The sequence below is a fragment of the Triticum urartu genome, chromosome 2 (genome assembly GCF_003073215.2).
Source record: "Triticum urartu cultivar G1812 chromosome 2, Tu2.1, whole genome shotgun sequence".
NCBI lineage: Eukaryota > Viridiplantae > Streptophyta > Magnoliopsida > Poales > Poaceae > Triticum > Triticum urartu.
This window is the reverse complement of record NC_053023.1, coordinates 437,745,589-437,756,987: the sequence shown is the minus strand read 5'-3', so window position 1 is coordinate 437,756,987 and position 11,399 is coordinate 437,745,589.

The following is an 11,399-nucleotide window of genomic DNA, read 5'->3' as shown; positions in this document are numbered from 1 at the left end:
TTTGGTCAGGGGCTCAAGTTCACAATGTAAACTTGAAATCATGCCAAATCTGGCCATGCACACAGGGTGTTTGACAAAATGCCAAAGGCATCTAGGCAATTCTTGGGGTGGCCAAATTCTCCAGATCAGGGTCTCTTTAGTTGAAAGAGAGGGTGGTGAGGTTAGTTTGACAAAATCAGAAACTTTTTGGTGCAAGTTTTGCAAAACATCAGTTTTGGACAGAAAGAAAAAGGCATGGTTGCATGCACTAAAAATTCTCCAATGGGTCCACTCTTCTGGACTTAAGGGTTTTGTAGCATGGGCTATAAGCAGGAGAAAGCTCAAGAGTACTAGAGCAAATTTAACTAGGGTTGCAGTAGAAAAAGCCAAACTGGACCAGAAAGCAAAAGAGGTTGATTCACTCAAAATTTTCAAAGAACATAAAAGGGTTTCTGCATAAAGTATAATAATATACTTCCATTAACATCCCAAAATTTTGGTGGAGGCTTTAAAGCAATATTTAATTAGGTTGCAGTGTAAAAATGCTCACTGGACCAGATTTTAAAACTTGGTGTAGATCTCAAAATGTTAAGTGAATGAATTTTATTTTTCCATAAAAGTGATTCAAAAACATCACATGACATCTCCAAATTTTGGTTGGAATTTTAGATAAATATATCAAGAGGTTGCAGTGCAAATTGGGTCCTGAAACATTTAAAAAAAATCATTTCAAGGAATAAATCTCAGGGAGAATTAGTTATGCAATTAAATCCACTTTTAAGGGAAATGTTTTTCTCGAGGGAGAAAACAAGTCCAGTAATATATTTGGAAACTTTCACTTGGGATAAAACTCCATAAAAATCCAAGAAAGGATGGTACTGAAATCAAAGAAAACCCAGAAAAATGAAAAGTTTAATTTTCCTGGCAAAATTTTAATTAGTAAAACAAGGTTAAAATTTTGGGGTGTCACAACACTACCCCCCTTAAGAAAAAATCTCGTCCTCGAGATTTGCTAAAAGCTGTTTTAAGAAAATATATGCAATAAAATGTGGCTACAGTGAGAGGGCAATAAGTGGTGTAAAACCACAGTGTGGAACACTGGCGCTGCGTGGAAAAATCTACGGTTAGGGGGAAAACGAGAGATTTTTACGTTGGATACAGTAAATTTAGAATAAATTCTAAATTTAAAATACGCTGGTCCTACCCGAGAGCACAGTGCTCTCCCTGGCTGACAGGTGGACTCGGGGTCTACTGTCAGTCTCTTCTTCTTCTTCCGGTTCTCTCTTCTTCCTCTCTCCCGCACGCTTTCCCACGCTTTCTCCACCGGCGACGTTTAGCGCGTAGGGCATCTAGGCCGTACCTGCGGTAGTGCGCGGCGTGCTAGCTGCCGGTGCAGCGTGCACTCACGTCGCGGGCCAGCGTGCTGTCAGCACTGCTCGCGGATTCGCCTCCGAACACCGGCGATCGGGTGACGAGCGGCGCTGGTGGACTTCGCCCACCGTACACCGAGTTCGAGCTATAAAACGGCCGAGGTGCTTCTCTCTTCTTCCTCACACCTGGCCTCGCTTCTCCTTCTTCCTCCTCCATTTCCGTTTACAGAAGCTAGAGACGAGGTTTTTAATGGCGGAGGCGATGCCGGATTGGTACGTGATCCTGATGTGCGGAGGGCTGACGACATTGCTGGGACTCTCCGTGCTCCTGTGTGCGATGATCCTCGATGATCGTCGTGATGCTGCCGCTCGAGTGTTGGCTCTCCGCGGTGGCGGTGGTCACGAGGAGTAGGTGGGGTGTCGGGTGCTAACTGTCGTCGGTGTGCGAGAGGTAACTTGTACCCGGATGAATATCCACTAATATCTCCTTCAGAGACTGTGGTGGGTTAGGGGGATGATTAGTCAGATGCAACACGGTTGCGTGGTGTTGCAAGTAGTGTATGTGTTCGAGTGGTTGTGGTTGTGAGTCGGCTGCCGTGGTGCTGCGTGAATAAAAAATCCATGTCGTGAGGAGATATATGCTGTATCAGCTCAGGGAAAAGAAATCTCACTCCAGGATTTTTCGCGAGAGGAAAATTTTGATAATCAAGATTTACAAAAGCAAAACTACTCATTACAATTGAAACCAAAAATCTATCTCATCGCACAAGATTTAGAATAACACGCATGAGTTACAACACTTAGCTAAATGCTCGAATAAAAGAACATAGCGGTGACGTCTAGAATGAAAACGGCAACTGGACGGGGTCCCGAGAAAATGTCTCTGGTATTGGGGCGCACTCTTCTTCTATCGGGGGAAGTGGATTGATCAGTCGATGAACGCGTCTCTGCTGGCCGGGCCTCAGAGGTCTGCCGATGGCGATCTGAGGATTCAAATCAGCAAGGCTCTGGAGATAACCCATCACCCGCTGGGTCAAACGCTCTTGAGCGATGACATACTGGACAAGGTTGACCAGTACTGGGTCTCTCTCAATTCGTCCACCGGGAAAAGATGTCACTTCCCCAGGTGCTGCACGGCTCGGAAAGTAATAATACCCTCGTTCGCTGGCATAGGGTACCGCGAATCGAAGGCGAACAATCGCTTCGTGTGCAGCCGCTTCTATGGCCATCTGCGGAGTTGGCATAGATTTCCAAAGGAAGGAGACTTCCGTTGGGTCTTGATTTGAGTCTACGGGAGGGATGTGCACTACTGCCCAATATTTCAAGGCGGATGAGGTGATCCTCGACTTGAGCAACTCGTACTGGGGTGGCTGGGTAGAACCCATGGTACTGCAGGTAAAGTCCCACAATATTTTAGGAAAGCTACCTGGGGTTGCATCTGGGGTTCTCAGATAAATGCTAGGGCTCGGCATGGCAAGAAATGGTTGTGAGGGTTGCGCACAAGATGAGGGGTACTCGGCAAGGTCACAAGGTGGTTATTTATATAGCCTCCAGGCTGGGTTATTCACCGCGGTGAGCGGCACTAGCTTGCTGGTTCTACTCTTATGGGGGTCGGGGTCAGAGCCACAGATACACACATCTCACAAAAGTGACGTGTTACTGTGGGTGCCATCAGGGTAGGTTTTGGTAGCTACGCCCAGAATTAAAAATGCAACCATACATCAACACACTTATGCACAGCTACTTTTCAAATAGGGGCGCACATGCAGACAACACTGTGGTAATACAAGATCACACAACTACAGGTTGTGGACATACTGAGACTCGGTACTACTCGAGTGACTTAGTCTACCTCGTTTATATCTAAGCGGGCGTGCCTTGCGGATGTCGAGGCTTCTCCATTGGCCTCACCGTTGGGATTGGCTGGAGGGGGTTGAGGAACTGCAGGGTCGGGGTAGCGATGATGACCATCGCGAGGATTGTTGGCCACAATCCCGTTGGAGTGTGTTCCCAAAAGGCGACGAAGCACTTCTGGGGTCATCAAAGCACCTTGGTTGATGGCTGGGGCTGACCTCAAGGTCTCGATCGGTTGTCCGAACATCACGACTGGGTTTTCGGCGTCGGGCTCATCTTCTCTTCTCGCTGGGGCTCTGCGGATCAGCTCTCCACGAGTTGCAATCAGATCTAGGGTGATTTGATCGAACAGTCCCTCTAGTGCACTTACATAGCGCACCATATGCAATAATGCAGGATCCATCTCGTGATCTCCGTTGGCAACTTGTGGTGGTCTACCATACCCATCATGGCTGGGGTAGTAGTAGAAGGAGCGACAGTTAACTCTGGGCGACAAGTGCTGGAGTTGAACTATAGCTTCTCGGGCAGCTAGTTGGATGGCTTGTGGCTCAAAGGAAGTTGTCCTTCCGGTGAACCTGTAGGGGCGTTTTGGCGATAGACCCCTACCATAGACGTGCACAGTGGCCCAAAATTGACGGTTCTCACCGCTCATGGACCCTTGGTACACAACATACTCTGGGGCTCTTCTAATGCAAAGGCACGACGGGTAAGGTTTGCTAGCACGGTCACAAAACCTCCAAGGTTGGTTGCTGTGGTCTCATTGTGAACAATGGGCCCTGGCATTTTAGCTTGGTTTGGGGTTAGAGGCTGCGCTGTGCTGGGTCGAGGCTAGCGTGCCCTCTTTATAGAAAAAGGGGACGGAGTCTTCCTTCGCACGCTTGTGAAAAAGACTATTTAGGGGGTGGTCACTGGCGTGTGACCGACAATCTAGGTGGGTAGGTTGGGCACCGATTGCCAAAAAGGTGTCGGGCTCACTATGAGGCTATCTTACACAAGAAGCTTGGCCGGGGTTTGGTTAAGTTCTGGTGGGTTGGTTTACCTAGGTTTTTCGATCTGGCTAAGATAGGATTAGCCAATGGTCAGCCTGGCTCTGATACCAAGTTTGTCAGGACCGGATTTTCGGGATATTAATTTTCCCAAAAGCGGCCCTTGGGCTCACCAGCCCCAGGATTACTGTTAGCTGATGAGACACCAACTTGTTATAGAAACTCCAAGCAAAACACAAAATATGAAGTACAAGACCATTCTGGCCTATGGGTACAACAATTTGTTTCTAGAGGTTGATGGCGGAAGCGGTTTGCGGATCATCAGCGTCTATGGGACTCCATTTCCCACAGGAACAGCTGACCAGGGTAACTCCTATCTTCGCGAGGCTGCTATCTCCATTGCGTAGGTTCCGGGGCTGTCATCGCAACGCTCTTCTCCATGCAAGAAATCTGGCCAAGACAATAGCCAGGGACAAGCCAGTGAGTACTTTGAATGTACTCGCAAACATTAAGAACAAAGGTATAATATAGCCACTGATAATCATGCTTTAAAATATTCTATGATCACTTCGTCAGTTTTGAAATAAGGTTCATGATGCACGCAAGTAGATCATTTAAATAAATCATGAGTAAAACAATCAGGGTGTAGAAATATAGAGCACCGATCGGGTGTCTGAAGCGACGCCTCGAAAGGATAAAAATATGAAGCATGCCTCAGTCGGGTGTCTGAGCGACACCACAGAAAGGGCTTATATATAAAAGGAATAACATGCATGCCACAGTCGGGCGTCTGTGCGACACCACATAAAGGGCTTATAAGTAAATGAAATAACGGACATGCCACAGTCGGGCGTCTGTGCGACACCACATAAAGGGCTTATATATACACATAATCACGGTGAATATCCAGGAGGTAGTACCGTCCCAGGGATATTCATTATTTCAAATAATGCAAATGGTTAGTCCACAATGATAGTAATCATAACCATTATATATCACAAATCATAATCAATATTCTGGTTTAGTAGTTTCTCCTCCGAAGATTGACACTAAGACCGACACTTGACCCATCCCAGACTGTAGTCCTTAACCATGGACACGGATATTCGAATAGGTTTAATCTCTATAGAGGGTGTACTCTTTACCCAGTAGCAACTGATTCCTTTAGTCCATCGGGACTAATTCTGTCCATGGTCTTTTGATTGAAAACACAACTGACCGCACACACCAGCCTAACTCACCAGTGTCTGGAATCACCCTTGACACCTGTTAAGCAAAACTCTAAGTGGGGAGGCTACAACCTCGACTAGCATGGGATCACAAAATTTATACCGCGCGCAAACTGGGGGAGCTACCCCCTTCGGCTACAACCGAAAACACCCATGCCCCCGGACCGGATGACTGGCTTTAATCCAGGGCCATGGAACCCTCATCACGGTCTCTCTGTACGGTGTGTGCTAGACAGGGGTTGACAACTTACTGAACCATACCCTACCTATGGCAGGGACAAGTGGCAGCACGAAACAAGTATGGGGGGTTACTGGAACAAGACTCGATCTATGGCCGACTCAGGAGGCTTAAGTATTTCCTGCATGATTAGCTCAAGGATAATATTTCACACCCATCAGACACAACCACCACTCATCATACCTCCCCCTGCCCCGCCGGTCATAACCGTCTCGACGAGGGACAAGCTCGTGTCTACCCAAGACAGAGACTTTCCCAGATCTTTCCGGGTAGGCATGAGAGGCATATGAGGGTGATTGCTATCACAAGTATGTCCATTGCCAACAGCAAAAATTTTCATCTTTGCACTCAAAGCGTATGATCATATCGTCACAAACACATAACGGATACTCCGTGTCACGGTGGTGTTGTAACTGTATTAAACAACACACGATAATATTATGCCTAAGTTCAGAAATGCTTGCCTTCAAGGTGTGGAGAGGTGAGGTGCACTCCAATATTTTTTTGAAAGCTCTCTTCTCTCTCTCCAAAATCCTATTTCGAAAATAGGCAAATAACACATACTTTAAAAACAGTACAAAAGTTGTCCTAATTATTTTTAAAATAAATCTTAAAATAAACTAGGTGAAATTTGAGAGAGGTAGGAAAAAGAATCAATTCATTTGGAATTATATTTAAAAAGTTATAGCCAGTCAAAGTTTTGGTCAAATTCCGTTTTTAAAATAAAACAGAAAAGATAACGTTTCAGATAAGAATACGCTTTCGAAGCAGGGGATACGCACTTGGGGGTTTTACGCCTTCACTTATCCAGCGTGGACGGGCGCGTGGGTCATTGACAGTGGGTCCACGGGGCCCACTGGTCAGGTTTGACCAGTTGCCCCGCCTTCGTCCTCCTCTGGCTGAACAGAGGTGAGGGCTCCGGCGATCAACGCCGGCGAACGGCGGCTGCTCGAGGGCATCCGAGGCCAGGGATGAATCCGCCACTCCCAGGCGGTCCTCCCGGTGCTCGACTGGCCGGTGGGGTTGGGGGGAATCGTCGGCGGTGAGCTCCGCGGCGGAGGGAGCTTCGGGCATGATTGGGGGATTTGTCTCCGGTGGCTCCCGATCAAAATTGAGCTTGGGGGTGGACTCACGTGATGAAGAGAGGGCCTCTGGTGAAGAGAGTGGAGAGGGGGAGGCCCTGGTGGCGCCGGAGTGAACGAGGCAGTGGCGGCGGCCGTGGTTGTCGGAGAAGAAGAAGACGACCCCTCTAGTCTTTCTACTGCTATGGCCGGATCGGCGAGGGAGTGTGGGAGGTTGCTTGAGGGTTTGGTGAGCTCGGGGGGGTCCTTATATAGCGACCGGGGGCGGTTCCGACGATGGCCGAGGATAAGAACGCCGGCGACCGCCGTACTGTGCTGCAGGGCGACGTGGCGGCGACGAGGGCTTGCGGACAAGGCTGCGGATGAGCTTGAGGTGTTCAAGGGGGCAGCTGGCGAGCGCTGGTGGCTCGGGCGGCGCCGTCCACGGCAGAGGCTGCTGTGGCCGCCCGCTAGCCGCCGTTGCCGACCTGACGGCGGCGCTGTTGGGCGCCAGGGGGGCTTGGCTGGTTCCTACGAGCGGATGAGGTCGGGGGGTGCGGCTCTGCAAGTGAGCAAGGGCCGGGGCGCGACGCGGCGACCCGAGCGCACGCACGTGCAAAACGCGCGCTCTGGGCGCGCCCAGAGCACGCTCGCTACGTGCTCGACAATATGCCAGGGTAGCCTAGAGTGCTTGAGAGGGGTTGGCAAATAACAGGGCTAGTTTAGGGTTAGCAAGGGGATCAAAGGACATGGCATTTTGGTCAGGGGCTCAAGTTCACAATGTAAACTTGAAATCATGCCAAATCTGGCCATGCACACAGGGTGTTTGACAAAATGCCAAAGGCATCTAGGCAATTCTTGGGGTGGCCAAATTCTCCAGATCAGGGTCTCTTTAGTTGAAAGAGAGGGTGGTGAGGTTAGTTTGACAAAATCAGAAACTTTTTGGTGCAAGTTTTGCAAAACATCAGTTTTGGACAGAAAGAAAAAGGCATGGTTGCATGCACTAAAAATTCTCCAATGGGTCCACTCTTCTGGACTTAAGGGTTTTGTAGCATGGGCTATAAGCAGGAGAAAGCTCAAGAGTGAAGGAAATATGCCCTAGAGGCAATAATAAAGTTATTATTTATTTCCTTATATCATGATAAATGTTTATTATTCATGCTAGAATTGTATTAACCGGAAACATAATACATGTGTGAATACATAGACAAACAAGAGTGTCACTAGTATGCCTCTACTAGACTAGCTCGCTAATCAAAGATGGTTATGTTTCCTAACCATAGACAAAGGAGTTGTTATTTGATTAACGAGGTCACATCATTAGTTGAATGATCTGATTGACAGGACCCATTCCATTAGCTTAGCACCCGATCGTTTAGTATGTTGCTATTGCTTTCTTCATGACTTATACATGTTCCTATGACTATGAGATTATGCAACTCCCGTTTACCGGAGGAACACTTTGGGTGCTACCAAACGTCACAACATAACTGGGTGATTATAAAGGAGCATTACAGGTGTCTCCAAAGGTAGATGTTGGGTTGGCGTATTTCGAGATTAGGATTTGTCACTCCGATTGTCAGAGAGGTATCTCTGGGCCCTCTCGGTAATGCACATCACATAAGCCTTGCAAGCATTGCAACTAATGAGTTAGTTGCAAGATGATGTATTACAGAACGAGTAAAGAGACTTGCCGGTAACGAGATTGAACTAGGTATTGGATACAGACGATCGAATCTCGGGCAAGTAACATACCGATGACAAAGGGAACAACGTATGTTGTTATGCGGTCTGACCGATAAAGATCTTCGTAGAATATGTAGGAGACGATATGGGCATCCAGGTCCCGCTATTGGTTATTGACCGGAGACGTGTCTCGGTCATGTCTACATCGTTCTCGAACCCATAGGGTCCGCACGCTTAAGGTTACGATGACAGTGATATTATGAGTTTATGCATTTTGATGTACCGAAGGTTGTTCGGAGTCCCGGATGTGATCACGGACATGACGAGGAGTCTCGAAATGGTCGAGACGTAAAGATTGATATATTGGAAGCCTATATTTGGATATCGGAAGTGTTCCGGGTGAAATCGGGATTTTACCGGATTACCGGGAGGTTACCGGAACCCCCCGGGAGTCATATGGGCCTTATTGGGCCTTAGTGGAAAGGTGAAAGGGCTGCCCATAAGGGCTGCGCGCCTCCCCCCTTCCCCTAGTCCTATTAGGACTAGGAGAGGTGGCCGGCCACCCCTCTCCCTCTTTCCCCCCTGGGAATCCTAGTTGGAATAGGATTGGGGGGGGAGTCCTACTCCCGGTAGGAGTAGGACTCCTCCTGCGCCCTCCTCCTTGGCCGGCCAGCCCTCCCCCTTGGCTCCTTTATATACGGAGGCAAGGGGCACCCCAATACACATAAGTTGATCCACGTGATCTATTCCTTAGCCGTGTGCGGTGCCCCCTGCCACCATATTCCTCGATAATACTGTAGCGGAGTTTAGGCAAAGCCCTGCTGCTGTAGTTCATCAAGATCGTCACCACGCCGTCGTGCTGACGGAACTCTACCCCGACACTTTTCTGGATCGGAGTCTGGGGATCGTCATCGAGCTGAACGTGTGCTCGAACTCGGAGGTGCCGTAGTTTCGGTGCTTGATCGGTTGGATCGTGAAGACGTACGACTACTTCCTCTATGTCGGTTCATCGCTTCCGCAGTCGGTCTGCGTTGGGTACGTAGACAACACTCTCCCCCCTCGTTGCTATGCATCACATGATCTTGCGTGTGCGTAGGAATTTTTTTGAAATTACTACGTTCCCCAACAAAGAGTACTAGAGCAAATTTAACTAGGGTTGCAGTAGAAAAAGCCAAACTGGACCAGAAAGCAAAAGAGGTTGATTCACTCAAATTTTTCAAAGAACATAAAAGGGTTTCTGCATAAAGTATAATAATATACTTCCATTAACATCCCAAAATTTTGGTGGAGGCTTTAAAGCAATATTTAATTAGGTTGCAGTGTAAAAATGCTCACTGGACCAGATTTTAAAACTTGGTGTAGAGCTCAAAATGTTAAGTGAATGAATTTTATTTTTCCATAAAAGTGATTCAAAAACATCACATGACATCTCCAAATTTTGGTTGGAATTTTAGATAAATATATCAAGAGGTTGCAGTGCAAATTGGGTCCTGAAACTTTTTAAAAAAAATCATTTCAAGGAATAAATCTCAGAGAGAATTAGTTATGCAATTAAATCCACTTTTAAGAGAAATGTTTTTCTTGAGGGAGAAAACAAGTCCAGTAATATATTTGAAAACTTTCACTTGGGATAAAACTCCATAAAAATCCAAGAAAGGATGGTACTGAAATCAAAGAAAATCTAGAAAAATGTAAAGTTTAATTTTCCTGGCAAAATTTTAATTACTAAAATAAGGTTAAAATTTTGGGGTGTCACAGCAAGGGTCGACATTGTTGCCCCGACCTCCACCAGCACACCACATATACCCCACTACGACTGATCCTTGTTGATGTTGCCATGCCGAACACCACCTTGGACCGCCGCCTTTGGATCGCCAAGTACCACCTCAACAAGCATGAATGCAGTTTTTCCGTTCTTATAATGTCTTGGTTTGCTTTGAGAAATATAGCTACAATCTTAGTAAATTAATAAAAGAAGACATGATGCTTGCTTTCATACAAAAATTTACTTTAGTCCCATCCAATTGATAAAATAAGACATCATGCTTGTTAGACTGTATATACACGTTGCCTCTGTATACATGTATTGTAACATTGTATTGTATCCCTTGGGTACTTCTATATAATGAGATAGCCACACCCTAGGTTAGGGTGTCGAGTAGTCCCCAAATCATATGTTTTACATGGTATCAGTTTAGGTTACGATGTCTTCCGCTGCCGCCGCCAGCGCCGCCGCCGCGCCGACCTCGGTTCCTCCCGCTGCCGCGGTGCCGGCCCTCGCCACTGCCTCACCGTTCCTCGCCTCGCAGCCGCTCGCGATGGCCTTCGGTGCCTCGACCTCGCCAGACTCCCCGATCGGATCGGGAGGTCGCGCCGCCACCCCATCCGGTGCGGTGCCCCCTTGCGCTGCTCCTCCTGCGGGCGGTGTTCCCGTGGTCCACGGTGGGCCGCCGGCGCTGCCCCAAGCCTATGGTGCGCCGCCCCCGCCGTCGTCTTGGCCGCCACCGCCTCAAACCTACGGGCCGCCGCCTCCGCAGCAGCCCTATGGCGCTCCGCCGCCGCATCCCTACTACGGCGCTCCTCCGCCGCTAACCTACCTAGCGTCGTCCTCGCACCCGCAAGGGGCTGCGACAGTCTCCTCGCACGTAGCTCCGGCCGCGGCACACCACGGCGATCCCGCGGCTCCCTACCACGCTGCGCCCACGGCATCCTACGGCGCCCCTCCGGCACACTACGGCGCCCCCGGGGCGGTTTCCTCCGGATCCTACCCGTCCTACTTGATGTATCCTGCACATCCTGGGGCGGCCTCGTCAATGGGCCTGTATGCATCGCCGCATGGCCACGCTGATTCGGCCATGGTGCCGGCGCCGTTCTACTTCTCGCATCTGCTACCGGTGAAGCTCGTGCCGGACAACTATCTGTCCTGGCGTGCCCAGGTGCTCCCTCTTCTGCGGAGTCGCTATCTGGAAGGATACGTTGATGGATCCATCCCGTGT